This window comes from Bombina bombina, chromosome 6 (assembly GCF_027579735.1).
Source record: "Bombina bombina isolate aBomBom1 chromosome 6, aBomBom1.pri, whole genome shotgun sequence".
In the NCBI taxonomy this organism is placed as follows: Eukaryota; Metazoa; Chordata; class Amphibia; order Anura; family Bombinatoridae; genus Bombina; species Bombina bombina.
In genome coordinates, this window is record NC_069504.1 from 1,058,592,097 (window position 1) to 1,058,606,292 (window position 14,196).

Genomic DNA, 14,196 nt, shown 5'->3' on the forward strand with positions numbered 1-14,196 from the left:
AACTCTATAACTTACTTTTTAATGTAGCGCTGAAATTCAAATACCCTGCCCTCCAACTTGAAAAGTACCATTAAGACAGTGTGCAGTATAGTGTGAGATGTCCCTTAACGTCACGGCTGTGTGTGCTAAGTGTCAAGTATGTGTTTGTGCATGATGTGATCTGTTCCTGTAAGACTACATGTGGGTGTGCCTTTAAGACTGTGCAAGCGTAATGTGCTGTAAAGGCTGTGTGTGCTGTGTTTGTGCACCTGTGTCATTAAAACTGTGTGTGTTTGGTGTGAGCTCCCCCTTTAAAGTCTGCGTTTGTGTCTGTCACTTTAATACTGGGTGCCCCTTTTAGGCTCTGTGCATTTGGGTGTGCTTAAAAGCCTGTGTGCCTGCCCCTTAAAGACTGTGCATGGTGTGAGATGTTCCTTTAAGGCTGTGTGCATTGCGTGCGGATGTATACTGTTATCGCTCCCTTTTAGACTGTGTGCGTGTGGTGTGACTTTACCCACTAAAGGTTGTGTGTGCCTGCCCCTTTAAGACTGTGTGAGCAGGCGGTGAGCTGCCCTTTAAGGCTGCGCTAGGTGTGCATGGTGTGAGCTGTTCCTTTAACACTGTGTGGTTATGGTGCAAGTTGTCCTTTTAAAGACTGTGCCCCTGCCCCTTTAAGACAGAACGTCCCTTTAAGGCGGTGTGCTTTGCGTTTGGATGCATACTATCGCTCCCTTTAAAACTGTGTGCGTTTAACCACAAAAGGTTGTGTGTTCCTGTACCTTAAAGACTGTGTACGCAGGGGCCGAGCTGCCCTTTAAGGTTGCGCTGCGTGAACATTACGGTGATCTGTCTCCTTTAGGCTGTATGCATGTGGTGCAAGTTGTCCTTTTAAAGGCTGAGAGTGCTCTGTGTGTTTGTGTGCGTGCACGTGCCACTGTCCCGTTAAGAGAGAGCGTCCCTTTAAGGCTGCGTGCATCACTTGGGGATGCATACTATCGCTCCCTTTAAAACTGTGCGTGTAAACTCACTTAAAGGTTGTGTGTGCCTGCCTCTTTAAAGACTGTGAGCAGGTGCCGAGCTGCCCTTTAAAGGGACATGAAACCCACATTTTTTCTTTCATGATTTAGAAAGAGAATGCAATTTTAAACATCTTTCTAATTTACTTCTATTATCTTATTTGTTTTATTCTCTTGATATTCTTTGCTGAAAAGCATATCTAGATATGCTCAGTAGCTGCTGATTGGTTGCTACACATAGAAGCCTCATGTGATTGGCTCACCCATGTGCATTGCTTTTTCTTCAAATAAGGATATCTAAAAAATGAAGCAAAATAAATAATAGAAGTAAATTGTAATGTTGTTTAAATTTCTATTCTCTATCTGAATCATGAAAGAAAGATTTTGGGTTTAGTGGCCCTTTAAGGTTGCGCTAGGTGTGCCTGTCCCTTAAAGACTTTGCATGGTGTGAGCTGTTCCTTTAACGCTGTGTGCATGGCGCAAGTTGTTCTTTTAAAGGCTGTGAGTGCGGTTTGTGTGCATGTGCCCCTGTCCCTTTAAGACAGATTGTCCCTTTAAGGCGGTGTGCTTTGCGTGTGGATGCATACTATCGCTCCCTTTAAAACTGTGTGTGTTTAACCACTAAAGGTTGTGTGTGCCTGTCCCTTAAAGACTGTGTGCGCAGGTGCCGAGCTGCCCATTATGGTTGCGCTGCGTGAACATTACGATGATCTGTCCCTTTAAGGCTCTGTGCGCAGGTGTCGAGCTGCCCTTTAAGGTTGCGCTGCGTGCACATTACGGTGATCTGTCCCTTTAAGGCTGTGTGCGCAGGTGTCAAGCTGCCCTTTAAGGTTGCGCTACGTCCACATTACGGTGATCTGTCCCTTTAAGGCTCTGTGCTCAGGTGTCGAGCTGCCCTTTAAGGTTGCGCTGCGTGCACCGTATGGTGATCTGTCCCTTTAAGGCTCTGTGCGCAGGTGTCGAGCTGCCCTTTAAGGTTGCGCTGCGTGCACCGTATGGTGATCTGTCCCTTTAAGGCTCTGTGCGCAGGTGTCGAGCTGCCCTTTAAGGTTGAGCTGCTTCCACATTACGGTGATCTGTCCCTTTAAGGCTCTGTACGCAGGTGTTGAGCTGCCCTTTGAGGTTGCGCTGCGTGCACATTACGGTGATCTGTCACTTTAAGGCTCTGTACGCAGGTGTCGAGCTGCCCTTTAAGGTTGCACTCTGTGCACATTACGTTGATCTGTCCCTTTAAGGCTCTTTGCACAGGTGTTGAGCTGCCCTTTAAGGTTGTGCTGCATGAATATTACTGCGATCTGTTCCTTTAAGACTGTGTGTGTGTGGTGCTAGTTGACCCTTTCAAGGCTGTGTGTTTTTTTGTCTGTCCCTTTAAGACTGTGTGACCAGGTGCTATCCTGCCCTTTAAGGCTGTGTGAACATTATTTCCTCAGCAGTTTGTACAGTTGGTACTGAGAGGGCTGCTGTAAGTGTCTGTGTACAGTAAACAGTTACAAATGTATAAAAACCTGTAGGCTGAGGGTTTGATACAATGTATCCATGTAGGTGAGCAGAGCTGGCTGGCTGTGGAAAGTCTATGGGGAAAACAGGGACTTTACACCCCAAAATATGACTCCCCTTTTTGTTCCTGGAGACACAAACATTGCAGCATTGTTGGTAGCCCTCATGTGAACCCCCACCCAATTATTGTAGGAAAATAATGAGATATGGCTTTTAAATAAATATTTCATATCATAACGCTACCGTACATGAATAAATCTGAATTATGTATTTTATAAACTCTTAACAAATTGAGAAACAACTGACTCTTTGAGTGACAGCTAAAGGTGACACCGGTCAGCAGAGGACACCTTGTCTCTTTAATAGGCCAGACCTCTTCGTTCGTATACTCCATGTCACTAAGCCCCACCCACTGCCTAGAGTCCCCGCCCCACGTCTGTCACATTTGTTGTCAGTTCTGAAAACCGCCCTCCCATTCCTAATGGCATTAATCTTTGCTACGCCCTCCTTACGTGTTCAGTGCTCTGATAGGTTGCCTCAACATAGCGTTCCGCATTCTCACGATTGTAGGCGTGGTTAAACAATGTGCGTGCTGACGTTACGTGCATGTCGCCGCGGTCTGCTCCGCCCTCCATCATGGCTGCGGCTCCTGTGTAGAGCGGGGCCGGGAGACAAGGAGGATCTCAGCCCCAGCAGTGGCCGCAGGTGAGTGGGCGGGGAGCCGCGTTGTGCGTTCCTGGTGTAGCGGTCTGTGTCCCAACTTATTACCCCTTAGTGTATGGGGAAGGTGACAGACACTGTACCTCAGTACCCTGCTTGTGTGAAGCTTTAACCATGTGTTTATTGACAGCTCGTTTACACTGTGACAAATATCAGCTTCCACTGATTGGTGCATATCCATTAAAGTGGAAAAACTTTGTAATTATGCCTTGTTTGCACTTCACCTTGAAATAAGTCATATTCATTTTAAAAATATGTACCCAGATATGAGGCCATTTTTTTTATTTAATTGAAACTCTATTTAATAAAATAATTTAAATAACGAGTGTTCTGCTGAAGTTTTTCGTGTATAAATTGCCTATTTTTTCTCAGTATGTCTTTTTCACTATATAACCTCCTAGATACTCCTGTCAGTACCCAACATATTAGGTTTAAAAGCTTCTTTTTTTTTTAATTATCTATCTCAACTTGGATTTACATTCAATAATGTGTTCCAGTTGTAATGGAATTACTAGATTTATATAACCTTAAAAAAAAATATAATAAAACCATAATTTCTTTACAGAAGCAACCTATCCACTTTCTAATGATTAAATACATGATCTGTCATCACTTTCCAAGACGTTTTATTTATACCCTTGTAGCGCACATGCTTGACCCATTGTCAGATACTTTGGAAGCAAGAGCTTGCAGTGTGATGACTTATGTCTGAGTCACATAAGTTTAGCTAACAACTATAATAAATGAAAATATGACCATCCTATAAATTTATATATATTTTTTTACAAGACAAACATTCACAATTGTTCAATTTCAGAATTCATCATGAAGAATATGTTTATCACATGGACATACACAATCACATAGTTTAAACTAATGGATTACAATTTTATTTTTAATGGTTACCAAGTTTCTTGATTCACGGTACATTAAAATGATACATGTGTATGCAATTTTATTTATTTTTCTGAGGGCACATTGTGTTTCAACATAATCCTGTTTAGTTTAGATATATTTACCAAGATCTGTTTGTTCACACTCACCTTTGACCAAGTCATATTTACTTCCTTTTATATTAATATATAAACATTGAATTCAAATTGGTCACGTGTATTAATTAGTAAGCACATTTTTTTTTATTCACCCAGACAAGATGCATTTAGCATCTGGTATGATTTTAACATGCTACGCTTGGATCCTTGCAAACCTGTCTGAGTGCTATGTTTGTACTGAGTTACCATACGCTCAGAGCTTCAGTTTAAATGATAGTGAATGAATCAGCATAATATGGACATAACATTCCTACTAATATGGTGTCAGTCATATGTTTGATTTCCTAATAAGACAGAGTGAACTAGTTATTTTAATTTACTCAGCTGATTCTTGTATGTTTGTTAATGGAGCAATATAAGGTTACACAAGTTTTATTATAGTGCAAATCTGGTTATATTGTTACTCCCATTGTCTTCTAACCTAAGATAATACACTGGTGATAGAATTGCTGGTTAGGGAATATTATAACACTTATAGATGGCAATAGAATGTATTGATTTTCCTCTTTCAAGCACATTGCGGTCACTCCTGTGTATTTTTAGCCATTGCAGATATGCAGAATTAGAAACCATTATTGATGATGCAAGAAAGTTTTGAGATTTTTATGGTCAGTGAACCATGATGCTAAGGATCTTTTAAAGGGACATGAAACCCCAAAAAATCTTTCATGATTCAGATAAAGCATGCAATTTTAAACAGCTTTCCAATTTACTTGTATTATCTAATATGCTTTATTTTCTTGATATCCTTTGTTGAAGTAGCAATACAGTACTGGGAGCTAGTTAACACTTTGGGTGAGCCAATAATATGTCATATATGTGCAGCCACCAATCAGCAGCTCCGTGGCCTAACTATGTATCTTTTACAACAAATGATACCAAGAGAACAAAACCAATTAGATAATAGAAGTAAATTGGAAAGTTGTTAAAAATCACATGCTCTATCCAAATCATGAAAGACAAAATTTGGGTTTCATGTTCCTTTTTAATGTTCATTTTATATCTGACAAACACCATCATATAGTCTGGAATGTATTTCCTATGTGGTGTACAAGGCTGTTTGCATTTTTCAAAATCTGCAAATCTATGAGCCAAACCAAAATATAGCAGCTATGTTTTCATGGTAAATACTGGATAAGAAATTAGGTGTTTGTTTTAATAATTAATTGGGCTAGTAACTTTCTCTCTTGACTACTAACTTTTTTTTTTTTTTACTTACCTGTATGGTAAACTGACAGTTTTCAAGATTTGTATGTATATATAATTTCCAGCACTGGAAACAAATTCCACTATAGTACTTGACAGGTGAGGAAACGTTACTAGTACGCTTAATATTAGGGGGGAAAATCCTAATGTCTTACTAGTCCAGGACTAGTGGAAATTTCTATATACTTATTTGCTTTTTAACCCGTGGTTACCAGTAAAACACACACCCTGTTAAAGTGCAATCAACAATCTCATAATTGTCAACCCCTTACAGTGATGGTAAATTTTTGCAAATATTAATAAGTTTGACATAAAGCATTGGGGAAGCTGTAGTCACTGTTTTTTTAAAAAAAAATATATCACGTTATTTAGATATCTACTTAATTTATATTAGACTCTGGCATAGATACGCTCCGCCCCTTCTACTTCATTACTCTAGCAGTGCGATGTAGAGATCGGGCATCCATGTCTTCAATATTGATCATGCGCGTGCGTTGCCTGTACGCTAAGAAGCAGCATTACGTTGCTAACCCATGCTCAGAAGATTTTTATTTAATTTTTCTCTGAGTGATACATGCCAAAATGCCAGAAATCTGATTGGCGAAGGTAAAAAAAAACGTCATAAAGGAAAAAAAAGTCTAAGTGCCGCAGCGTGCGATACAAAAGGAGCTGTTTTAACTCAAATACTGAAGATTGCAAATCTAACGTTTTCATGAATTAAAGCTATTTATTTTTTAATTTTACATTGGACGGTAAAGAGTACTACTTGGGAATTTACCATCATTTAAAGGAATAGGAAAGTCAAAATTAAACTTGCATAAATCAGTGTGTTAATATTAAGATATTTTTAAATTCCCTTCTATTTTCAAATGTACTTTGTTGTATTGGTATCCTTTGTTGAATATAGAATATGTACACATCCTACAATACTGGGAGCTAGTGATTTGTTGGTTACACATATTTTTGCAAATGTTCATATTCAGCATTTGTTTTCTACACAAATGTCATTTTTTGCCGCCAGATTTATTTGTAATAGTGCAACAAAGAACTGGGCAAATCTAGATCTTTGTGTGTTGCGCTATTACTCAAATCCGGTGCGGAATGCTGCTACCTGCGGCCATATTCTGCGTTCATTTAGAAATCCAATGCTGAAGACGAACATTTGCACATACTTAGTCTGTTGTCATTGGCAAATGTACTTCTATTATATAATATGCTTTATTCTCTTGGTACCCTTTGTAAAGTCATAATTAAACATTCATGATTTAGACTGAACACACATTTTTAAACAACTTTCCAATTTACTTCTATTATTTAATTTGCTTCCTTCTCTGGTTCTCCTTTGCTGAAAGGTTCATCTAGGAAAGCTCAGGAGCAGAAACAAACCTAGCTTCTAGCTGCTGATTGGTGGCTGCTAACTTTGATAATAGAAGTAAACTGGAAAGTTGTTTAAAATTTTGGGTTCTACCTAAATAATGAAAGAAAAAACTTAGGTTTCATGTCCCTTTAATATTAAATTGTTCTGGCTTCTAAGCTTATATTCCATTCTTTTCAAATAAAGATACCAAGAGAACAAAAAAATAAGAGGAGTAAATTAGAAAGTTTAGTCAAAATTAAACTTTCATGATTCAGACAGAGCATGCAATTTTAAAAGTATTCCTTTAAAGTATGGGTTGCAAGCCACAGAGAACTGCTAGTTTCCATTGGACATTACCAATGAATCCAATCAGCAGCAGTAGTCACACAACTAACCAATAAGAACAGGGGTCGACAAAGCTGATTAAAATTTAGCAGCCTGTAAGAATAATTAGGAGCCAGACTTACTTTTAGGAGCCAGAAACTGGAATTTGTATATAGTTAGGAGCCAGGGGTAAAATTCCAGGAGCCAGTGGCTCCCTCGGTTTGTCGAGCCTGGAATAAGAGCATGACTTTACTAGAATGGGCCTTTAACCCCATAGTACTTTTCCATTTTCTGACCGTTTGGGACCAAGGCTATTTTTACATTTCTGCGGTTTTTGTGTTTAGCTGTAATTTTTCTCTTACTCATTTACTGTACCCACACATATTATATACCGTTTTTCTCGCCATTAAATGGACTTTCTAAAGATACCATTATTTTCATCATATCATATATAATTGACTATAATTTTTTTTTATAAAATATGATGAAAAAATGGGAAAAAAACACACTTTTTCTAACTTTAACCCCCAAAATCTGTTACACATCTACAACCACCAAAAAACAACCATGCTAAATAGTTTCTAAATTCTGTCCTGAGTTTAGAAATACCCCATGTTTACATCTTCTTTGCTTTTTCTGCAAGCTATAGGGCAATAAATACGAGTAGCACTTTGCTATTTCCAAACCACTCTTTTTCAAAATTAGCGATAGTTACATTGTAACACTGATATCTGTCAGGAATCCCTGAATATCCCTTGACGTATGTGTGTGTGTGTGTATATATATATATTAGAAGACATCCCAAAGTATTGATCTAGGCCCATTTTGGTATATTTCATGCCACCATTTCACCACCAAATGCGATCAAATAAAAAAAATTGTTCACTCTTTTTCACAAACCTTAGGTTTCTCACTGAAATGATTTACAAACAGCTTGTGCAATTATGGCACAAATGGTTGTAAATGTTTCTCTGGGATCCCCTTTGTTCAGAAATAGCAGCCTTATATGGGTTTGGCGTTGCTCTTTGGTAATTTAGAAGGCTGCTAAATGCCACTGCGCACCACACGTGTATTATGCCCAGCAGTGAAAGGGTTAATTTTAGCTTTAGTGTAGAGATCAGCCTCCCACCTGACACATCCCTCCCAAACAGCTCTTTTCTCCCGCACCCCACAATTGTCCCTGCCATCTTAAGTAGTGACAGAAAGTGCCAGAACTAAAATAAAAGGTATTTAAAAAAACATATTCTGCTGTGTAGGGTCCCCCCCCCCCCCCTCCAAACAGCTCTCTAACCCTCCCCCAGCTATCTGCCAGTACCCAGTTTGCCATAAAATGTTTTTAGTTTTCTGTAGGGTAGCTGCCCCACCTCAATAACCAACCCCTTACACCCTCCCAGATCCCTTAGATAAAAATCCACACCCTCCTCTCTTCCCACCTTATCCAAATGAAAATCAAATTGTGCCATAGTGTAGTGCTCCTGTGCACGCCCCCGCATGTCATCCCGCCCCCCTCCTATGTACTTCCCCTATCGATCACTGCCCACCCGCCTCCCTGCAACAGCTTCCACCCACCAACGATCGTGGCCATCGATGTCCGATGCAGAGAGGGCCACAGAGTGGCTTTCTCTGCATCGAATTGCTTAAAAATGTTATTGCAGGATTCCTCAATATCGAGGCATCACTGCAATAATATGAAAGCGTCTTGAAGCGATCAGGATCGCTTCCACCACTTGAAAGCACCGACGACGTACAGGGTACGTCCTTGGTCGTTAATGACCAGTTTTTGTAGGACGTACCCTGTATGTCGTTGGACGTTAAGGGGTTAAACTATTTCTAAAGTGTCTGTATTGCATTTGGTTCCATTTTCCTGGTAGTTACCATTTCAGTGGGAGTGTTTCCAGCTTGGGCTATACCCAGCGAGATAAGTTAGCAAATGCGTAAAACATAAAATGGACAATTTAGTTATGCTTTTGGCAAATATATAAGGCTAGGTGCCCTGCTAAATCAGTCCGAACATTAGCCTGCAACACTGACTGCAGTTTGTACCTTTTAAGTGTGCTCTGGCTTTTCTTTCATGATTCAGACATAACATACAATGTTAAACAACTTTCCAATTCCCTTCTATTATCTAATTTGCTTTGCACTAGCAGCAGTGCACTACCGGGAGCTAACTGCTGATTGGTTGCTGCACATTTATGCCTCTTGTCATTGCTCACCCAATGTATTCAGCTAACTTCCAGTAGCACATTGCTGCTTCTTAAACGAAGTATAACAAGGGAATGAACCAAATTTGTTAACAAAAGTAAATTACACACTTGTTAAAAACAAAATTCATGTCCCTTTAATGTAGCCTCCATTAAAAATAAATCAAACTGGTAATTGGCTGTATTTACAGACTGGACTGGGAACACGCCCCATGAACTGGGCATCACTTTCAGAATAATCTGGGTGCACATCACCTTAAACCGACAGCTACCCCATTAAATACAGTAGAATGACATAATCAGCAATTGTATAATAGATAATGCAAACGCACTGAATTTCAAATGAGCAGTACAGTATATTTCTTATCTTCTTAAAGTGATGGTAAATCCAAACGTTTAACACTTGGATTTACCATCACTTTAAGTTTCATAATTTCCTTTCATTTCCCTGTATCATGTGACCGTGATCAGCAACTCGCAGACTCGTATGGTATACATGAGGAACTCCTGCACATGCTCAGTAAGGGCTAGTGCTGCAAACTGTGTATATAAAAAGACTGCACAATTTAGCAATGGAAGTATTTTAAAATCTCATGCTTTATTTTAATCATGAAAGCCTGATAATGACTAGTTTTTAATGTTGCACTTATAAACAAATGCAAAAATACAAACTGTGCTTGCAGAGTACATCTCTGATGTACCTAAAAGTAATAGCCCTAGAAAATATGTATACGTGTGCTCTCATTGCAAGAGCCATATTTGAGGATCCATTTTATTTTATAAAAATATCTTATAACCAGAAATAGTATTTGGGGCGCTGAGTTTCTACCTTTTTGTCCATCTACTTCCACTCTTGTAAGATAACAGGCTCACCACCTGCAGACAAGGTGTAGAGAATCATTAATGTCCTTGGGACTACTGTATATCTTTACGTAAGTCTCCTTTCACATGTCATGCGAATGGGCTATAAATGTTTCAGGCCCTAATTAAAACTGAGACTGAGTTGCAGACTTTATTGAAGGTCACGTCCTCTGAGGGATTGCTCTCTGCACTTGTAGTGCTGTGTGTCTAAGAAATATTAGTTCTCACATTCACACTCCCACTGGAAGAAGAGCTGTTCATGAGTCTTTATACAGTGAGGGTGTGAAACAGTAAATTCTAGATATGCTGATGTATTCAAAGGAAAGATTATGCTGAGAACAGTAGCTAAATGTATTTTTTTTTTTAAGGGATAGTCTAGTCAAATTGAAGCTTTTATTATTCAGATAGGGCATGTCATTTTAAACAACTTTCCAATTTACTTTTATCATCACATTTGCTTTGTCCTTTTATGCTAATTTCTAAGTCCTTGAAGGCCGCCTATTATCTGAATGCATTTCAGAGCTTTCCACAACTAGAGGGTGTTAGTTCAGGTGTGCCTTATAGATAACATTGTGCTCTAGCATGTGGAGTAACCTAGGAGTCAGCACTGATTGGCTAAAATGCAAGTCTGTCAAAAGAACTGACATAAGGGGGCATTCTGCAGAGGTTTAGATACAAGGTAGGCACATAGGTAACAAGTATATTAATGGGACAGTCTACACTAAAGTTGTTATTGTTTAAACATATAGATAATGCCTTTACTACCCATTCCCTAGCTTTGAACAACCAACATTGCTAGTTGCTTTTCACAACAGGAGACTGCTAGTTCATGCGGGCCATATAGATAACAATGTTTTCATGCCCGGGGAGTTATTTAAGATTTAGCACAACACAGCACTAAATGCAAGTCAATAGATAATAAAGTCATGTGATCAGGGGGCTGTCAGAAGATGCATAGATGCAAGGTAATCACAGAGGTAAAAAGTGTATTAAAGTGACATAAAACAGGTTGAGATCTGTGCATATCCTAAAAGGGCTAATTAAGTAACAATAGTTTGCATACATTTTTTTTTTAAAGATTTCTGGCAAGTATTTTAAAATAATTTTCATAAATAAGTAAAAATACTTACTTAGCCATGCTGTCTGGAGCACTGCTCCACCCCCCTTATCAGTGTTTAGACACAGACATTGCATTTCAACTGAGTTCACAGCTTCTAGGCATGCTCCAGCATATAATCACTATGCACGTTTGCATTCTACCAAAGCAACCATATAGATACAGCCATAGAAGGAAATGTGTGGGGGGAGTTAGACCTTTACAATTCTGAAACTTAAATGAAAGGGTTAATGGCGAGGTACTGCAGTATAAATATGCAGGTAAAGTAATTAAAGTACATATTAGATTTTGTCTCTATTCCAACTTGTTTTATGTCCCTTTAATATAACTGTTGGTTATGCAAAGTTGGGAAAGGGTAATAAAGGGATTACCTATCTTTTTAAAGAATAAAAATTGTGGAGTAGATTGTCCCTTTAAATCTTAGTTGTTTAAATATTGAAGATATCATTTTGAAGGTTTACTTTCTATGAAGTATTTTTGTTTCTGTAAAGTCATGGGATCCACCATGTTGAAACAGGTTTCCTTTTTTTATTTTTTTTAATCTGTCTCATCTTCCTTGGAACACATTTTTGACAGATCTAAACCAGGTGTCCTAAAATAAGTTGTCTACCATAGGAATGCGCAACCTACGTCACTTCTGGTGATATAAAATCAGCTGCTGGAGGTTGGTGGCGCTCACTGTGCATGCGCTAGAGGCCCAACCTCCTACAATAGCTGTTTAAGACACAGACACAGATACAGAGAACAGATATTGCATTAGCTCATTGGTAGACAACTTATTTTAAAAAGACGGCGTGGGAAACATGGTTCGAGTTTCAGCTATGAAGTGTCACTATGAGATGCTCGGTGTTCTCAGGGAATGCATTAATGATGATCTCAAGAAGGCCTACAGGAAGCTGGCCTTGAGGTGACACCCGGGTAAGAGGAAGCTGGGTAGACACTGTTTTCTACTGCCTCTCTAAAAGTGGACAAGATGTGAGGTTGCAATCTATTCTGTTCTTATGACTGAGGTAGATGTAAGGCTTGGGTAAGCATGAGGCTGTTGTTTATTGCCTCCACGTCAGTGATAGTTGTGAGGTTGCGATTTGCTAATTTATTGTTACTTAATTCAGGGTGAGCGGACAGCCAAGGGGTTAATGCGACAATAGTGTCTACCCAGCTTCCTCTTACCCGGGTGCCACCTCAGGGCCAGCTTCCTGTAGGCCTTCTTGAGATCATCATCAATGCATTCCTTTAGAACACCGAGCATCTGATAGTGACACTTCATAGCTGAATGCTGATGTCATCTGTCTGTCATCAGCTGTTTTAAGGAAGTTGGGCCTCTAGCGCATGCGCAGTGAGCGCCATAAACCTCAAGCAGCTGATTTACGTCACCGGAAGTGACGTAGTAGTCACATTCCTACGCGTTAGACAACTTATTTTAGAACACCGGCAATAAGTGTAGGCAAAGTTTTCAAACAGCTATTGTTTTTATATTCTCTCTTATTGCCTGTTTTACATTTGTCCCTAATTGTCTTCAGCAGAATAGATTAGATAAAGGCAAACCAAAAGTTTCAACATGGTGTCACCCATTACTTTATAGACTAGAGAAAATCTAGTTACATTACAGAAAAGGGGACAAAATAAATAATGCATTTATATTGCAAAAAAATTTTTTTTGCTACACATAGTTAAAAAAAGCATTCAATGTCCCTTTAAAGGCATATTCTGGTTTAAAAATAAAATGCTCCCCTTTTTTTTGTGTATTTCATTTGTAAACAAATTTAATTTCTCTTTAATCAATACAGAGGGTTAGGCATATAGGTGTCTTCATAATGTCCTTACGATAATACGTTGAGGTAATTTATACAGTTATATTAGATATTTAAGTACTGATATTTAGTTTCTATAAATTACTAAGTACTTCCATGTTTGAATTTGTTTTCTATTTACGTGTCTCTTCTGCTGAGGACAATTAAGGACAGATATCAATAGGAAATTTAAACTTTTCCATGTGCATAACGACTTGATGACATTTCCCTTCATGACAAGAATGGGTTGTCGTGCACTCACTGGCTACTACAACAGTGTTTATTATGCACATATTAAATGATTAGCAACACCTTTCAATTCAATGGCTTAACTAATACGGCTTCCGATTGGGTAATTTTCCTTGATCTTTCTAAGAATACCATAATAAAATTAAAGGAGAACAAAGATACTTTAATTAACCCTTAAAGTGTGGTCGGCATGTGGTCATCATCTGCACAATGTATTTACTGCGTATAATAACCCTGTGTCGTCATCTAGGGGTGGGTGTGGCATTTTATCAGAGCTCATCACAGCCCCCTGCACTTAACCCACATCCCTGGTGGTCTAGGGCTCCGTCATCCAGGGATGCTGGCAATGTCACCAAGCCCAGGAAACATGAAAAGCAGCTGGATGGAGGGGTTGGTATTTAAAGGGACACTATGCACTGATATTTTTTCTTCTTATTTATTTAAGCATGTATTAAAATTTTAAATTCAATGATGTCGTTTTTGCTGCTATTTCACAAGCCTTATTAAGTCCTATGTTTACGTTAGTAACTGCAAAATGTTTCGTCCCTTCCTGCTGATCTGCACTGCACAATCACGGTATTCCCTCTGACGTCAGCACTGACCAGTGTGCCGCTCGTCATACATACAGTGCACACTGTATTTGTGTATATTTATTTGTGAGTAAGGAGTAGGATTACACAAGGTGCTAGACACCAGGGACTAACGTCCCGTTACTTTCAGCGATTCATGTTTTTGTTTGGACATAAGTTGTTGTTTTTTTTGCCATGACACACTTAGGGGGAAAAAAAAAACTACTATGCATGTGCGAACTCCTGGTCTCGTACACA

At 39.0% G+C, this 14,196-nt stretch overlaps 1 protein-coding gene across 2 annotated transcripts in view; it reads left to right on the forward strand.

Annotated features, from left to right (window-relative positions):
* Positions 1-3,095: 3,095 nt before the first annotated feature.
* The window catches only part of BCL2L13 (BCL2 like 13), a 313,718-nt gene continuing 302,617 nt past the window's right edge, over positions 3,096-14,196 (forward strand). For both annotated transcript variants that reach the window (XM_053718878.1, XM_053718879.1), the window contains exon 1: positions 3,096-3,197. The gene's annotated coding sequence lies outside the window, so the exon portion shown is untranslated. The remainder of the gene's footprint in view (positions 3,198-14,196) is intronic.